The following is a 12,826-nucleotide window of genomic DNA, read 5'->3' on the forward strand; positions in this document are numbered from 1 at the left end:
GGACATTTGGATTGTTCTCATTTCTTAGCTATTATGAACAATGCTGCTGTGAACATTTGTATAGATGTTTGTGTGTGGACATGTTTCCATTTCTTTTGAGTATATACTGAGGAGTGGAATTACTGGACCATACCATAACTTTTATGTTTAACAATTTGAGGAACTACAGACTGTTTTCAAAAGCAGCTGAATCACACGTCTTCGCCAACACTTGTAATTATCTGTAGTTTTTATTCTAGTCATCACAGTAGGTGTAAGGTGGACTCTCACTGTGATTTTTACTTGCAATTCTCTGATAGCTAAAGATGTTGAGTATCTTTTTATATGTTTATTGACCATTTGTATATCTCCTTTGGAGAAATGTCTACTCAGATCCTTTGACAATTTTTAATACAATTATTTGTCTTTTTATCATTGAGTTGTAATAGTTCTTTATATTTTCTGGATACTCGCCCCTTATCAGACATATCATGTGCGAAAACTTTCTCCCATTCTGTGGGCTGCCTAAAAATCATTGAGATTTCATTCCCACCATAATCCATATAAAACATACATGAATAAGGACTAGGAAATTTTACATCATACTCTTTTCTCTCTGAAACGATATTTCATTCCTCTTTTCCCTCAGAATTTCATACTAACATATTTATGCTTGAAAGTCTTCTGATTTATTAATTCTCTATTGTACTTCTCTGCAACAAAGAGTTTCATATATACTTTAAAAATTTTTAAATGCCTTTGATCCCCTGTGACCACAAAACTCTAAGCTTTAATGTTTTTCTTCTGGATTCAGTTATTATAATTATTTTTATATTTTTTGTGGTTTTATTATAATTACTTATAATTATTGTATAATTATTAATAGGACACAGTAAGCATAATATTTACCATGATAAATACTTACTAAGTATAAGGAATAAATTTCATTGGTAATGCATTGCTTAATAAGGTGAATGGGATTGGGGAAAATTAAAAGGCATTAAGATTCACCTGACATCAAAACTATGAACTGGTCCTTTGTTTGATGATCAGGGCTTTGAAAATCTTAGATCAATATTCCAATAGTAAGATTAGAGATGGAGGAGAGTGTTTTTTGTAAAATAGAAGGCTATAGTAGAAGAAAAGGTGAGAAAGAAGATTCTGCATCATGCCCAGACCATGGGTGTGTTTTCAGGGAGAGGAGTTTCCCAAAAGAATACATCAGAAGTTAAGGATCTGGAAAGAGATTACCTGGATAGTTTTATCCAGGCCTACATACCTCTTGGAAAGTCTTTTCGTAAGTGTACACTTAACCCAGTTGGGAGACAGCTGCATTAGAGGGTTTTGTGCTCCTTCGGATGATTATGCATAATAAATACTTATTATATACACAAAGTCTCTCTTTGCTAACACCTCTTTCTATACAGGACAGAAGTGGTACCTTAGGTGGAGAACGCAGTTTACTTTCTCCAGTATTCCTTAATAAAATACGATGGGTCAAAGCAGTCAAGATAATTCAAATAATCAAGAAGGTTTATGTTAAGCAGTTGGTAAGAAAAGATCCAAATGCTGATTAATTTTATGTAATTTTCTTTTACTCTAAAGTTTGATGGCTTCAAATCAGTTGCTACACTAGACAGCAACATATAATAAGCCTAAAATAGCTACTTTTAAAATCAGGCTTAAGTTGACAAGAGCTTATGAGTAGATTAATATTGCTTACACTCGTCTAAACGTCACTTTGACAAACTACATGTTTGTCTTGATGACATCTCCCCCAGGCATATGGCGCTTCCATTAACTCTGGTGTTATCTTTGCAGCAGGAGAATATGCCTAATTGTTTTCAGAATATTCATAATTTACAAGGCCTCTCGTTGGTCACGATTCATAATTGCTTATAATATTAAGGGGAAAGATCCCTACACAGATGCTATCCAGTGTGGGGTTTTTTTTTATTATTATTATTAATTTCAAAGAACAAACTGTTCTCTTTGAGGCAAACATTTAACAGTCATGATCCAAATTTTAGATGAAAATGTTACCTTATAAAGTGTAACACAAAAAAGGTGTCAGGCTGAATTTTATCATGGCAACCTTGGGCAACTGAGAGAAACTGCAAATATGAAGTCAAAGAAGAATATAAATTCATGATATTCAAAACAATTCCATTCAACAAGTATTTAATAATAACTCTCCTTGCATAATACTCTATGATAAACATATGCAAGATAAACACACTTCAGCCCTTGATTCTATCACCTAACTGGCAACATGAAATATACAAAGAATGCGAGGATCATAAGGGGATGTGTGATCCAAATATCCATCCCCAAACTTAGGTCATCATAATGCAGAACTATCCTCTGGGGAACGGATGACTCATAAAATCAGTTCCACGGTCATATTCCTCCCCATCCACCTTTCCTGCAGCGACACAAAAATTCAAACAAATCAACTACAAATCTTGCCTAATAGACAATCTTTCATGAGATTAATTAAAGTAACTTTGGAAAACTGCTTGTCACACACAAGACCACAGAAAATGAGGATCTCGAGATCCTCTTTAAAATTAACAAAGATTTTTAAATCTACAAGTTTACAGATGCTTTAAAAAGGAATGAAATGACTATCAACTCTTTTTTTTATTGGCCACACCACGCGGCTTGCAGGATCTTAGTTCCCCGACCAGGGATCGAACCCGGGCCCCTGCCAGTGGAAGCTCGGAGTCCTAACCAGTGGACTGCCAGGGAATTCCCAATATCAAATTTTTTAATCCCCTGGAAAAATATAAATAAATAAATAGGACCCTCTTTATGATTATACGTAAACAAAAGGTAGCATATATGTTATACAATTTCAGAAATGATTATTCCCAAAAACCTTAATTCGTTTCTTTTTTTTCTAATTATTAGCACATTTTTTTCTAACTAGTTGCAAATAAAAACTAGAATGAACTTATTCTTATGATTATCAGTTAATTTCCTAAAAGCCCAAATCCCAATCAAGCCTTATATGCATAGTAATCATGAAATGTTGTTCTTCATTGTAAGTGGATTCACCTTCAGTAAACTTTTTCCAGTGCCAATCATCCTTGAGCCTCCTATATCTTTCTAGTTCCAATTAATGAGCAACATTCTAGCCAGATCTAAGCCTACTCCAATTATCTGTGCTTAAAGGGGTTTTCTGCTGTGGAACCTGCTGCCATCTTTCTCCAATTCAGTCCCAGGAGCCCTTCCTGGCACCAAGTGTATGCTGTGTACTCCTCCCCTCCCCAACTTTGGCCTTTGTGCCCGGTGGCCCATGCAACCCAAGCACTGAACAAGACACACAAGCCTCCCCAGACCATGAGTCTTCATGGATTCCGTTGTTAATCACTCTGGAGTAGACAAATGTATAATTGTCAAAAATTCTTACAATAGCAGACCCTGGTCTAAGAATCTTAAATTCTTCCTGGAAAGATAAAACATATCCTACTTTTATTCACTTGACATACTTGAACTTTAATTCATAAAACTGCCCCCCTACCACCACTACCAGCACTCTCCACCCCTTCACACCTCAGCATTTTGCTAATCCCTTTCTCCAAGGTGGTCTGTCTTCCCAAACTAAAACAGCAAGGGAAACAAAACAGTGGGTCTCAGGTAGGCACTCTGCCTTTCTGAGGAGCTCCAGGCAAGAAGTCACCAAGTAAGCTAGGGCATTTTACCACATGTTCAGTAATTCACAAATCATTTACCACAACTTGTATGATGCACAGCATCTAGTGAATTCAGAGATGTTAAATGAGCAGCTTGGAGAAATAAGCCAAAGCCAGAATGTAAGAATCCTTGATTCCATGATGTTCCCATAAGAACAGGGATTTTTGACCCTACCAGACCAGAGCCACATTTTGATAGCAACCTTTGGAATCCATAGACACAGTACACACAGAGAAAGAGAGAAAACTGTAGTATAAAGGCAAATAAAGAGGAGTAGTTTTTACCATCTTTCATATGTGTAAATTATGTGTATACATATTTTAAGATGCAAATAGGCATGACTACACTAAATTATTTAATGATGTAAGATACTTGCAACTATATTTAATGAGTAAATTTGAATTAAAAAAAAGTAAAATTCATTCACCGGACTGTTCAACACTTTTTATTGGATATTTTAAAATAAAGGCAAAGTGTGTTTGGGGGGATGTATTCATAATCATATATTGCCCACAATGTGTACTGGTACAATTCAAATACCACAAGGAGCACTGCTACAGGTGAAGGGATTTGCCAAAATGGTGGACATGTCTTTGAAAAGTTACCAATAAATCAAAGTACAACTTTTGAAGTATTCAGCAGTTACATTTCTGAAAATTTCAGAATATATTAAAACTAGGTCAAAAAAATTTTTTGTATGTTAAATGGGGTTAGGTTTTTGGCTCAGATAATTATAGACAGATATTTCACCAACCGAACCTCCAATAGGGATATTCTAAGATTTTGCAGGATGCACAGGATAAGCTTTCACTTGTTTGGTATTGTTCTGTATACTACAGAATGTCTAGCACCTCTGGTCCTCCACCCACCAAACACCAATAGCACACTCCATTCTTTTGGACAACTGAAGTCAGTTCCCACCAATTTCCAAAACACTACTTGAGGAAGCAGTACCCCTCCCACTGAGACCCACTGAATAAAGCTGTTCGAAAAGTACTGGCTGGGGACTAACAGGCACCAGACCCAGTGCGAGGCACTAGGGACAAAGTGGTGAAAAAAACAGAGCTTAGAGCATAGTGGAGAAAGTGACATTAAACAACACCCAAGGGCTTCCCTGGTGGCGCAGTGGTTAAGAATCCACCTGCCAATGCAGGGGACACGAGTTCAAGCCCTGGTCCAGGAAGATCCCACATGCCGCGGAGCAACTAAGCCCATGCGCCACAACTACTAAGCCTGTGTTCTAGAGCCCATGAGCCACAACTACTGAGCCCGTGTGCCACAACTACTGAAGCCCACATGCCTAGAGTCCATGCTCCACAACAAGAGAAGCCAGCACAATGAGGAGCCCGTGCACCGCAATGAAGAGTAGCCCCAGCTCGCCACAGCTAGAGAAAGCCCGCACGCAGCAACGAAGACCCAACGCAGCCAAAAATAAAATAATTAATTAAATAAATAAATTTATTTTTCAAAAAAACCCAAGTAATTATGTCAATACAAAACAGTCTAAGTACTATGAAAGAAAATTAATAAACTAATAATTTAGATGGTGGGGTGGCATCTGACTTCAGAAGTTTGTGGATCAGTGGAAGTATTCTATTAACTTGGAGACATAAATAGGGTTGTCAGCTTTTTGATTTTGCCATGAAAGATCATTTTTTAAAAAATAAGAACTACCATTTACAATCACCGTGGTAACAAGAAGGCAGGAAAATTATTTCTGAATTTTAAAAAGTGGATAAAACAAGAACACTTTTAGTGTAGTGGAAAGCCTCACTCACTACATATTATTATTTTTCTCTTTTTGTTGCAGGCTAGTAAAAACTTATCAAAGATTGGCATTTTTGTGACCATAGCACAAAATCCTTGCTGCTCCAACTGTGGTCTGTGGACCAGCAAAATCAGCATCACCAGAAAATTTTTGAGAAATGCAAAATCTCAGGCCCCACCTCAGACCTACTGCATCAAAATCTGTTAACAAGACCCCCAGGTGATTCACATCCACATTAAAGTTTGAGAAACACTGTCCTAGAATAGATATTGACCCTCCAATGGCTGAAAATTAGCCGTACCCATCTACACTGAAGATTCAAAAATGATCTTTAACACTCGAGAACCATTTTTCTCAAAGAAGGTAACTGAAGGATCCTGGAAAAACAAGGGCACAGGATGAAATATAAAGCAGATGAGCTGGCATCCTAAGGATCAAACATCTTTGACCTTTTAAACTTGATGACCTTGAAAAGTAGTGGGGGGCATGGTCAATCACAAACAACATTCACAGCTTTGCACTAGACTTCAGTAGCATGAAACAGAGTTCCCCAGCTTCCGTGCAAGAGAGCGCATCCAGGGAGTGTGCTAAATGCTGAGTCTTGTTAGGACTGCTAAGTCTTGCCATAAGACAAAGCAATTTTTATCACTAGCCGTCAACAAGTCAACCAACTGTTTAGGTAGGTTGACACATGCTACATTTTAATTCATGTTTTAGGATATTTTACCCCACAACTGGTTTTTCTAACAAAGAAAATCTCTCTAGATACATGTTAATTACTGGCAAAGACATGAGGCACAGACTCATGCCTCTTTTCTAAGCCAATTGGTTGGGAAAATAATTGCCAGTACAGTGCAGTGCTTTTTCAAGACAAAAGAAAAGTTTAAGTGTAGATCTCTGCTAACCAATAAGTTAGCTGCTAGTCACATATGGCTACTAACCACCTGAAATGTGGCTAGTCCAAACTGAAACATGCTGCAAGTATAAAATACATAAGTGGATTTTTAAAACTTACTCCCCAAAAAAGTTAAATAACACAATAATAATTTTTATACTGATTACATGTCCAAATTATAATACTTTAATATATTGGGTTAAATAACATAAAATTAAAGTTACCTATTCCTTTTACATTTTTAATGTGACTACTAAAAATTTTTCATTTTCTAGTAAATTTTAATGTGGCTTGTATTATAGTTCCACTGGATAGTACAGGTCTAGAAGCACCTAAGATTTACACATGCATTGACCTTAAGTTTAAAAAAAAGTATGGAGATAACTGCAGAAAACATGTATTTAGGAGGTAGCCAAATTTAAAAGGGACAGAAAGTGTTCAGCAGATCTTTTTATTTTAACAACTGCTGAGCAAGAGAGCCCTTTCTGAAATGGCGGGGGGAGGTCCCTGGATTTACATCCAAAAAAGAGAGAAATAAAAATAATATTTAATAAAAATAAAGTATTAATATTTAATAAAAATAGAGAAAGGGGAGGAGTTCATACAAACTGAAGCGCAATCCCAGTGATGATGAGTTCTCTCAGAGTCTAGGAATGCAGAGGAGTGGAAAAGATAAACAAATTCCATTGACAAGAGCCAATAATTTCCTGGCCTGAGCCACGCAAATCACTAAACTTTCCCACCCCTACATGGGGAAGGTAAAACCACAATCTCAGTACTTGAGTCAGATCAAGAAAGGTGCTACATGTGGAGCACAGCCAGGGGCTGACCATGTTGGTTTGCAGAGATGACACTATAAACGGAAGTGGACTCACACTTGTTCTTCCGTTGTACAAAGAAAAACAGAAAAACTTCCATGAGCTTAAAAGGTAGATCCAAAACTTACTTTTTTTAACACGAAGACCTTACATACCTGCGTTAAAACAGCATCCCCAACAACTGGAAAACGGTGCTGGTCGGTTAGTTCAGGGACAAGGCTACGAATATGAAACAAGCAAAGGAGCTGAAACCATCTCCAATCTGGGCAGATTCCTCTCATTCCTGTCTCGGGAACAATCCCATCACTTAGGAAATCTGGATCCCTGCCAACATGCTGCTTGTGCAGTCGGCTGGGGGATGGGGGAGGAGGGTGGAAATGTCTGGGCAGCTGGCTTTTATCACAAAGCCTTCTCTCTTTGAAAGGCTTACAATGAATTTCCTAGACATGATATAACACAATATTTTAAGGGTTTAGTAGTACAAAAATATCACATTCAAAAAAATATGTGTCCAAGGTATAAGAGGCCAATAACTACATAAACAGAGTCTGATGCAAATATTAAAACACTGTATTCCAGTGGTTTTTAAATTCCTTTCATTAGGCTTAACCTCAACACACCTATATGGGAGAAAAAGAAACTAACATATTGAGAGCTTAATAGAGGCACCAAGTACTTCCTTACCTTATCCCACTTAAGAATGACTAACTTCTGATAGGAAATTTACTGTGAGCCATTCATGTATTGAAACTCATGTGACCCTAACAACCCTATGAGGTAGGTATTATTAGTATCCCCCCATTTCAAGATACATGGAGAGGTTAAGTATCACACAACCAAGAGGTGTTGGAGTCTGGACAGGACTGCAGGTTTATGACGTCAGGCAGCTGGGCACCAGCACCCTGCTTCTCACCTAACACATGAAACTGCCTCACAGCCTTCACTCTCAGATGAGGAGACTGAGACTCAGAGAGATTAGGAGACATCTGTTCATCGTAACAAAGGGACTGCATGGTGGAGCACCGACTCGAATCCACGTCTAACGCTGAATTCTTCTCATACGCAGCTTCCTGTTTTCACCAAACCTTTGCCCCAGCTTGCAATACCGTCAGAAGGCATTTATCCCTATTCTCCAAGGGAGGGTTGCTAGCCAGGTCATCTCCCTTCTCTTCTCTTAGCCAAACTGCCAATATTCCTACTATAGGATGAGCTTTTGGCCCTTGAGGCATCTGAAAAATACAAAATAGGATTTATGCTCTTCACAGCTATGTAAAATTAAGTATTCAGGTCTATAAATCTGTCATGGAATACGGAAAATCAAATGCATTTGTCTGAATGGAGAAATTAGTGGGTGATTCATACTATTTCTCATTAATATTATAATATTCAGGAAATTAAGTACCATTTTGAAATCCACCTTATTAGAGCTTTTAGGTCACACGCCTTGCCTGATTTGATCCTAAATGCAATGTCCTTAAATCCTGACTTTCTTGGGTGAAGCAGAATAATGGGGTCAAGGTAGGAGGACAGGAAACTTTGGTTCCAGACCCAGCTCCACTGTAAGAATAGAAAATTGTGGCTTGGGGCACGGCACTCACCTTCTTGGAAGGCAATTTCCCCCTCTACAAAAGAGGGATGAAAATATTTATCCACCACCTCACAGGGCTGTTGCAAGAACTGACTGAGATAACATGTGAAATTGTTCTGTGAACTCTGAAGCCCTGCAAAATCTGTTATGAATATGCAGTGACGTTCTTGCCTGATGTTAGCCAGCAGGAGAAGGGGCTTCACGACCTCTGATGATGGCAAAGAGGGAGACAGCAGCCTGTCCCTCTAATCCCACATGCCCAATAATTCACCCTCCAGGTGAAATCATCACTGGATTTTCAGAGTCAGGAGCTGTGTTCTTAAACAACAGTGAGAGGTAATAAGCACTGATTTAAATAAAAGGCTTGAGAACTCCTGGAAGGCACAACCACCACTGCAACTCTCATCCAAACAAGTCTCCAAGGGATGTCTAAGGATGCTCTAGGGGAGCTTTCCTTGCTAGACCCTTTGATCAAGTGCAAGATGGGTGAAGATTTTAACCTTAAAATTACTTAAAAATGAATTGACATGCATAATGCTTAGGTGTCTTTTTTTTTAATCTACTGGGAAAAAAACGTAAGAAAAACAAACCTAATACCTTAAAATCTAATGTTCAGAACACTTCAGATATTCCTTTTCAGATGTTTTTATTTTCCCTCCTTGTGTCACATTATCGACATGCCCCTATCCAAGTCTATTACCAAACCTGCCAAAGAGATGCATATATGGAGAATAGCCCTTTTTTTAAAAAGGCGCAAAATAGCTAAAGATCTTCAAATTCAACTACAGTAACAGCTGCCCCTCTCTTAAAATAAAAGATGCCTAATTATTGGTATTCATGTGGTCAGACTATACCCTCAGAAGACACAGAGCCACCCTTTCAGACCGCAACAGAAATCCTTTTAAGCCATTTGACATCTTGCACAGTACAGTTTTAGACCTGCACATATGTCTCAGCTAAGGGCAGAAAATTCACATGATTACAAACCCTAGAAAAAAAAAATGTTTAAGACAAAGAGGCCAAAATTTTGAAAATAAATACAGAAAAGAAACAGAATTTTTAAAAATTATAGTACAAGGAAGCCAGTGCATGAATGGCACATTACTACATTAATGATGGAAACTATGAATAATCATTGCACAATAGTCATAAATAGAATGAAGGGATACCAGAGAGTGTAGATGGGGCAAAAACTCAGAAAGCTTTCAAAAGAAAAAAAAAAAAAGAAGAAGAAAGAAGGAAAGAAAACACATACAGCCTTAGACAATGCTATTTAAGTAAGGGTCCCTGGGTGGAAACTTTGATCTAAGATAAGATAGGACAGTAAAGAAGGAATTTCCTTTCAAAAAGGTAAATAAATAAACAGTATAAAATACCCAGAATGACAGGAAGAGCTTTCAGTAAAAACACACTCAGGGTAGTCTTTGCTTAGGATGTTTGGGATAATCACTACTAAGGTTAGTAAGTACTGCCACTCCCCTTGACATCTCCAACTCCCCACTTAGAGAAGGAACAACCCCAGATAAAAATCCAATGCACTGATGTGCAATCTTGAATGTTTAATTTGTATGTATCTTGGGAATAAGGAGGAAAAACCAAAGATGCAAATAGAATTAACCCCAAAACATGTGCTCATGAATCACAGATTGTGTTTCTCCCATTACAAGCTAGAGACTTCTGGGAAAAGTTACCACACTGGACAGACAGTTGTTCTAAAGGACAGTTTCAAGATATGGACAGAAACCCCATAAGCTCTAGATGAGCAAAAACACTACCACACAAATGGACAGTCGTTACCTGTTTTTAAAATACGTGCACAGGTTATTCTAAATTGCTTTCTCCAAACTAACCACAGGGGCGAAAAGACATGGGTACTAAATTATTGACAACACATAACAACTGGCCTGTACTGTTTAACTGGATGAGAAAGAATCCTTCAGGCAAATGCCACAGGATGGATGGGACTGGAGGAAGCACCTACTCTAAGTAGGAAAATCCATTTGTTTGCAGCACTTTCATTTTGTTTCTCAATTAGTCCCACAGCCAAGGGCTACCCTAATACACTCTTAGCATTCATTTGCTACTTAAAAGTCACACAATTCAAGTAAATGTAATTCAATCGTCATTTAAATGCAAGGAACTTTCAGTGTTCCTTTCAGAAGGCCAACAATCCAGCAGGTCCCTTCCAGCAGCTACTTTAGCCGTGGGGAAGGGGGCTGTCTAGGTCACCCACAGTTCTGCCACTTCACCAGCCCTGGAACCCTGGGCTGGTTGCTTAACTTCTCTAAACCTTAGTTTCCCCGTCTGTAAAAGTAGAAATACTAATGCCAATTATGGGGAAGACTAAATAATGTGCACAAAGAAAACTCATTTAAGGGTTTGTCATTTATTTTTTCAAGTCTCATCATCAATAAATGACTGGTGAGACTTCCCTGGCAGTCCAGTGGTTAAAACTCCATGCTTCCAATGCAGGGGGCATGGGTTTGATCCCTTGTCGGGGAACTAGGATCCCGCATGCCATGCAGCAAGGCCAAAGGATTAAAAAAAAAAAAAAGTTTGAAAAAAATTTTTTCAAAAATGATTGGTGGGCTTCCCTGGTGGCGCAGTGGTTGAGAGTCCGCTTGCCGATGCAGGGGACGCGGGTTTGTGCCCCGGTCCGGGAAGATCCCACATGCCATGGAACAGCTGGGCCCGTGAGCCACGGCCACTGAGCCTGCGTGTCCGGAGCCTGTGCCCCGCAATGGGAGAGGCCACAACAGTGAGAGGCCCGCGTACCACAAAAAAAAAAAAAAAAAGATTGGTGAATTCCAAAAAAGAGAGGGAGAAAGAAAAAAGAAATGTTATGTCTTAATTATGGAAATAAATTCACCAAAAAGACCAAAAATATGTTCTCTGTTTATTCTTTCAAGCAACATTTATTCAGCACGTACTAGGTGCAAAGCACTAAGCTGAACAAACGAGTATAGAGAGAGGAAGAAATGATCTCTGCCCCCAGGAACCGAACGCCCCCGTTAAGGAAATAAAAGATGATTTTAAGGACACGAATATCTGCTCAGACAACAGGTCCCAAGATCTTGATATGAAGCGCCTTTGAGGGGATAACATACTGATGGGGAAAAAAACAAAAACAAAAAACAATTCCTCAACACATGGGCACAGGACACACAGATAGGGACAAGGGGCCTACGCCTGCCAAGACAATGAAAAGGTTCCAGGAAAAATGTTGGTAACCAAGAAAGAGAACCAAATAGACATCATCAGGAGAACCTACAGGGGAGGCATCGACCCAGAAGTGAGAAAGCACGGGATGATTTTCCTCCCTCTGTATAAGAGGTAATCATCGTAGATCTTCCTGGCAACTTCTGTCGACAGGTGCACACTGTAGATGTGATGTATGTGAGCACTGTTTCCTACTAAAACATTAGTTAAGAATGCTCACAAATGGACTTCCCTGGTGGTGCAGTGGTTAAGAATCCGCCTGCCAATGCAGGGGACACAGGTTCGAGCCCTGGTCCGGGAAGATCCCACATGCCACAGAGCAACTAAGCCCGGGCACCACAACTACTGAGCCTGCGCTCTAGAGCCCACAAGCCACAACTACTGGAGCCCGTGTGCCACAACTACTGAGCCTGCATGCCTAGAGCCCATGCTCTGCAACAAGAGAAGCCACCACAACGAGAAGCCCGTGTACCGCAAGGAAGAGCAGCCCCCGCTCACTGCAACTAGAGAAAGCCCTCACGCAGCAACAAAGACCCAACTCAGCCAAAAATAAATTAATTAATTAAAAAAAAATAATGCTCACAAATGCAGAGCCTCTGACTGTCTCCTAAAATCCCATCCACCCATGGAGCTGACAAACCCCATCAGTGGACATTCCCTTTCTGCCAGATCCAGTCAACACAGGGTCATGGCAAGGCCACTGAGATGGGGGAGAAGGGGAGCAGTGGCAGGAGGAAGACTCAGCTTGGACTTCATAGTTTCCCCATCTTTAAAATGAGGAGGTTCCTAAAATTTGATCACTGGTGTTCCACGATAAAGTCAGCCATCATGTGACCTACAGACGTGTGAAGGCTCACATG

General features: G+C 39.3%; 1 protein-coding gene across 3 annotated transcripts in view; it reads right to left on the reverse strand.

Moving 5' to 3' along the window:
* Positions 1 to 12,826, reverse strand: part of CDK14 (cyclin dependent kinase 14) — a 614,965-nt gene that overhangs the window by 576,711 nt on the left and 25,428 nt on the right. Inside the window, exon 1 of one of the 3 annotated variants that reach the window (XM_060108927.1) lies at positions 7,315 to 7,417. The exons of 1 other annotated variant lie outside the window; for it this stretch is intronic. The gene's annotated coding sequence lies outside the window, so the exon portion shown is untranslated. Of the gene's footprint in view, positions 1 to 7,314; positions 7,419 to 12,826 lie in introns of those variants that run through there. One more of the 3 variants, XM_060108928.1, reaches the window with a different exon arrangement.

The sequence above is a fragment of the Mesoplodon densirostris genome, chromosome 9, assembly GCF_025265405.1.
Source record: "Mesoplodon densirostris isolate mMesDen1 chromosome 9, mMesDen1 primary haplotype, whole genome shotgun sequence".
NCBI lineage: Eukaryota > Metazoa > Chordata > Mammalia > Artiodactyla > Ziphiidae > Mesoplodon > Mesoplodon densirostris.